The following is a 5,945-nucleotide window of genomic DNA, read 5'->3' as shown; positions in this document are numbered from 1 at the left end:
GCTGGCTGTCATAGAGACAAACTGGTTCTCCAAGGCTTTGAACTTGTTGTTTAGATCATGGTAATTCCCATCAATCTTGTTGTGGAGATTTTTCAGCTCATACCCTAATTGTTTCTCACTTCTTGCTTGTCCCTCCAATAATTGTTTCAGCATAGCTTCAGTACTACTCTCTTGTGGAGGTTGTGTTGATGATCCAGCTTGGTCTTGTGCAGGTTGACTTGGTTTTGGTGAGAATCCAGGAGGGAAGTTCTGTTTGGGTTGGTAACCACCTTGGTTGTTGTTGTAGAATGGCTTAGGCTGATTGTTGTAGAATGGTCTTGGCTGGTAGTTGTTGAATGGCTTCTGTTGGTTGTTGTAGAAGGGTTTCTGTTGGTAGTTGTTCTGGTATTGATAGTCAGGCTCCTTCTTGTACCATGTACCCTGAGCATTGACATAGTACATATCTTCTTGGCATTCTACTCCATCAACTTCAGCAACCATATGTAACTCCTCTTTCTTGGTCTTTTCTGATAGTAGCATGTCAATCTTGTCTTGAAGTGCTTTCAGCTCTCTCTTTGTGGTCATATCTTCTCCTCCACCACCTCTGTCTCTTCTATCATATTCATCATTGTAGACAGAGTCACTCTGTGCCATGTTCTCCAAGAGTTCTAAAGCATCTTCGACAGTCCTCCCCAAGAAGTTTCCATTGCTTGCAGTGTCAAGCTGGCTTTTGAATTTAGGCAAGACTCCTCTGTAGAAAGTGCTTAGCAAGCTCTCATTGTTGAAGCCATGGTGGGGACATTGAGACAAGTAGCTTCTGAATCTCTCCCATGCCTCTGAAAATCCTTCAAGTCCTCTTTGTTGAAAACCAGAGATCTGATTTCTAAGGTTGGCAGTCCTTGTAGCAGAGAAGAACTTGTTGAGGAAGGCCTTCTTGCATTCATCCCAAGTGGTGATAGTATCACTTGAGATGTTTTTCTCCCAAGTGTGAGCCTTGTCTCCCAAAGAGAAGGGAAACAATCTGAGCTTGAAAGCATCCTCTGAAACTCCATTTGTTTTTGACAAGCCACAGTACTTATCAAATCTGTCAAGGTGATCTAGTGGGTCTTCCAAGGCAAGTCCATGGTACTTGTTGTTTTCAATCATGTTGATGAGGCTGGACTTGATCTCGAAATTGTTGTTGGCAACTGGCGGTGCCCTAATGCCCAACCTATTCCCATTTATGTTAGGTTGATCATATGTACCGATGGCCCTAGCTTGGCGTTGTGGTTGTCTAGGTCGAAGGTTGGCAGCTCCTTGACCATTGCCCTCTTCAGCTTGAGGTTGTTCTGGAACTGGTTCCATCATAGGTTCTGATCTTTGTATCTGAGCCTCTTGCTCTTCTTGTCTTAACCTTCTCCTGTTCTCTCTTTCAAGTGTTTTGATATCTGTCAAGGGAGTAAGATGTGTAGTGCCTCTACTTCTTAGGTTCATGCACCTGCGATCACAAGTAGATGAAGAAGTAGAATTAGTAACTTTAAAACAAAGTAAAACTCAGTCTCAAGCAAAGACTCAAACTCAATGTCACAATCAGACTAGGATCGGCAACGGCGCCAATTTGATAATAGGGTTTTTGCCTATTGCAAATGTTGTAGTATAGTGGGGTGAATGTCGAACCAGTCCTAGTGATGTGAATCAGTGAGAATACAAGTCATTTCTTAAGCTAAGCAGATTCAATAGTGGTGAGTGTGTGACAAGTAACAATAGCAAACAGAGCAATACAACAAGGTTTTAATCAATTTAGACAAGTGAATCCATGGGTATTGGGAATTGACTTCAAGTAACTAAGATCCAATCTAGGTGACAAGCTTTCAATCAAAGTAATCTCTTAAGTCTAAACACAATTTTAGACAAGTCCTATGTCTAGGTAAATGTCCATTTGCTTAGAAATCATTAAACATCAAATGTCTTTGGCTTAATTCAATCAAGCAATCTTTAAGTTCAAGTTTAATAACTATCTAGCAATTTTAACATCAAGTGTCCTTGGCTAATCTCACTAGAGCTTAGTTGAGTTGATTCAAACACTTCATCTAATCATGTCTGATGAGAAGTGTTTAGAAATCAGGTTTAGAGTGATCAAGACTAAACAAGCATTAAAAATACTCAACAAGCAAGTTCATACAAGGATCTAATACAATAACACCATAGATCTTCACTAAGTTACTCTAATCTCCCTAACCCATGAATTCTTAAGGAAACTACTCACTAATCTCCATGAAAACACTTAATCTCATAATAGATTGAAGCATATTCAAGTAGATACAACCGAAAATAAAGATAAACAAGGATTAAACAAGCAAAACGAAATTAAAACTCAAGAACAGATGATGAACAATGAAGAACAGCTCAAGAACAATAAGAACAATGATATTTCAAAGAGAGAGAGTTTTGACAAGTTAAATTATTACAAAAGTTGGATAATGATGTTTCTTGGACACTCCTTTAATAAAAAGAAAGCAGATATTATACAGAAAAGTAGGAAAACTCGTGCAAAGAAAAGGTAGAAGAAAGTGGCAAGTTGGGACATCCCATTAACTTTCTAGTGGTCCCCGGCAAGGGTTGATACACTCAATTTCCAGTGTCTCCACAAATTTTGAGCTTCAGAAGAGATCTTTAAAGCCTTCATCCGTGTTCATCTTTCACTCTTTGGACTCAAAATCCCTCCAATGGTCCTCTAACTCATCCATGGTGCTCTCCAACACCTGATATGTACAAATGCAATGATATGCAACCTAAATGTGCCTAAATGATGCTCTAAATGACCAAACCATGCAAGAATAAGAAGTTAAAAACATGTAAATTCACAAGATATCACTCATACAATAAGCATTCATCGACCGATGGAGCGGATCCGATTTCGAGATAAAAAAACAAGCCAATACCACATAAACTTAAGGCAATGCCCCATCTTTTTTAAATCTGGTTCAACAGAAAGGTCTTGAAACTCCCTGCAAATGGAATAGTCGAAGCACAATTCCTTTAAGGCTTGTTAAAAATATTTTTCTGCAGAAAAACTCGATATGCCCATCTTTAGTAGTTACATGGTCGGATAAATGTAAAAAGGTTCCAAACACCTTTCTACATTTAGCTTTGGGTCAGCCTTGACTTAGGCCACCATATATGATTATCTCGACCAGAGACATCACTCATACAATAAGCATTCATCGACCGATGGAGAGGATTCGATTTCGAGATAAAAAAACAAGCCTATACCACATAAAATTAAGGCTATGCCCCATCTTTTTTAAATCTGGTTCGACAGAAAGGTCTAGAAATTTCCTTCAAATAGAATAGTCGAAGCAGAATTCCTTTAAGGCTTGTTAAAAACATTTTTCTGCAGAAAAACTCGATATGCCCATCTTTAGTAGTTACATGGTCGGATAAATGTAAAAAGGTACCAAACACCTTTCTACATTTAGCATTGGTTCAGCCTTGACTTAGGCCACCATATATGATTATCTTGGCCAGAGACATAACTCATACAATAAGCATTCATCGACCGATGTAGCGGATTCGATTTCGAGATAAAAAAACAAGCCAATACCACATAAAATTAAGTATATGCCCCATAGTTTTTAAATCTCGTTCAACAGAAATGTCTAGAAACTCCCTGCAAATGAAATAGTCAAAGCACAATTACTTTAAGGCTTGTTAAAAACATTTTTCTGCAGAAAAAATCGATATACCCATCTTTAGTAGTTACATGGTCGGATAAATGTAAAAGGTACCGTACACATTTTTAGATTTAGCATTGGTTCAGCCTTGACTTAGGCCACCATATATGATTATCTCGACCAGAGACATAACTCATACAATAAGCATTCATCGACCGATGGAGCGGATTCGATTTCGAGATAAAAAACAAGCCAATACCACATAAACTTAAAGCTATGCCCCATCTTTTTTAAATCTGGTTGACAGAAAGGTCTAGAAACTCCTTGCAAATGGAATAGTCGAAGCACAATTCCTTTAAGGCTAGTTAAAAACATTTTTCTGCAGAAAAAACTCGATATGCCCATCTATAGTAGTTACATGGTCGAATAAATGTAAAAAGGTACCAAACACCTTTCTACATTTAGCATTGCTTCAGCCTTGAATTAGGCCACCATATATGATTATCTCGGCCAGAGACATTACTCATACAATAAGCATTCATCGACCCATGCAGCAGAATCGATCTCGAGATAAAAAAACAAGCCAATACCACATAAACTTATGGTTATGCTCCATCTTTTTTAAATCTGGTTCAACAGAAAGGTCTAGACATGCCCTGGAAATGGAATAGTCGAAGCACAATTCCTTTAAGGCTTGTTAAAATATTTTTCGGCAGAAAAACTCGATATGCCCATCTTTAGTAGTTACACGGTCGGATAAATGTAAAAAGGCACCGAACACCTTTTTAGATTTAGCATTGGTTCAGCCTTCACTTAGGCCACCATATATGATTATCTCGACCAGAGATATAATTCATACAATAAGTATTAATCGACCGATGCAGTGGATTCGATCTCGAGATAAAAAAAAAGCCAATACCACATAAACTTAAGGGTATGCTCCATATTTTTTAAATCTGGTTCGACAGAAAGGTCTAGACATGCTCTGCTAATGGAATAGTCGAAGCACAATTCCTTTAAGGCTTGTTAAAAATATTTTTCGGCATAAAAACTCAATATGCCCATCTTTAGTAGTTACATGGTCAGATAAATGTAAAAAGGTACCGAACACCTTTCTACATTTAGCATTGGTTCAGCCTTGACTTAGGCCACCATATATGATTATCTCGACCAGAGACATAACTCATACAATAAGCATTAATCGACCGATTCAGCGGATTCGATATCGAGATAAAAAACAAGCTATTACGACATAACTTAAGGCTATGCTCCATGTTTTTTAAATCTGGTTCGACCGAAAGGTCTAGACACGCTCTGCTAATGGAATAGTCGAAGCACAATTCCTTTAAGGCTTGTTAAAAACATTTTTCTGCAGAAAAACTCGATATGCCCATCTTTAGTAGTTACATGGTCGGATAAATGTAAAAAGGTACCGAACACCTTTCTACATTTAGCATTGGTTCAGCCTTAACTTAGGCCACCATATATGATTATCTCGACCAGAGACATAACTCATACAATAAGCATTCATCGACCGATAGAGCGGATTCGATTTCGAGATAAAAAAACAAGCCAATACCACATAAACTTAAGCCTATGCCCCATCTTTTTTAAATCTGGTTCGACAGAAAGGTCTAGAAATTCCCTGTAAATGGAATAGTCGAAGCACAATTCCTTTAAGGCTTGTTAAAAACATTTTTCTGCAGAAAAACTCGATATGCCCATCCTTAGTAGTTACATGGTCGGATAAATGTAAAAAGGTACCGAACACCTTTCTACACTTAGAATTGGTTCAGCCTTGACTTAGGCCACAATATATGATTATCTCGACCAGAGACATAACTCATACAATAAGCATTCATCAACCGATGGAGCGAATTTGATTTCAAGATAAAAAAACAAGCCAATACCACATAAACTTAAGGTTATGCTCCATCTTTTTTAAATCTGGTTCGACAGATAGGTTTAGACACGCCCTGCAAATGGAATAGTCGAAGTACAATTCCTTTAAGGCTTGTTAAAAATATATTTCGGCAGAAAAAATCAATATGCCCATCTTTAGTAGTTACATGGTCGGATAAATGTAAAAAGGTAGTGAGAGTTATGTCTTGACTTAGGCCACCATATATGATTACCCGAAAGCAATACCGGTAAATGTTGCGGGACACCTTTGGTAGTTTGAGCTGTCCAGATTATCCCAACCGCTTTCTTAGGATTGAGCTGTGTAAAAATAGTGCAGACAGGTTTAGCACTAGACCAAAAAGGTACCGAACACCTTTTTAGATTTAGCATTGGTTCAGCCTTTACTTTGGC

The 5,945-nt window shown here is 38.1% G+C and overlaps 1 non-coding gene across 1 annotated transcript; it reads left to right on the top strand.

The window, feature by feature from the left end:
* Positions 1 to 763: 763 nt before the first annotated feature.
* Positions 764 to 870, top strand: LOC125590856. The gene has a single exon (XR_007326858.1). It is a non-coding gene; the product is annotated as a small nucleolar RNA R71 (small nucleolar RNA).
* The last annotated feature ends 5,075 nt before the right edge of the window (positions 871 to 5,945 follow it).

The sequence above is a fragment of the Brassica napus genome, chromosome C7 (assembly GCF_020379485.1).
Source record: "Brassica napus cultivar Da-Ae chromosome C7, Da-Ae, whole genome shotgun sequence".
In the NCBI taxonomy this organism is placed as follows: domain Eukaryota; kingdom Viridiplantae; phylum Streptophyta; class Magnoliopsida; order Brassicales; family Brassicaceae; genus Brassica; species Brassica napus.
Note: the sequence above shows the minus strand (reverse complement) of the source record. Positions and strands in the feature narration are given on the sequence as shown.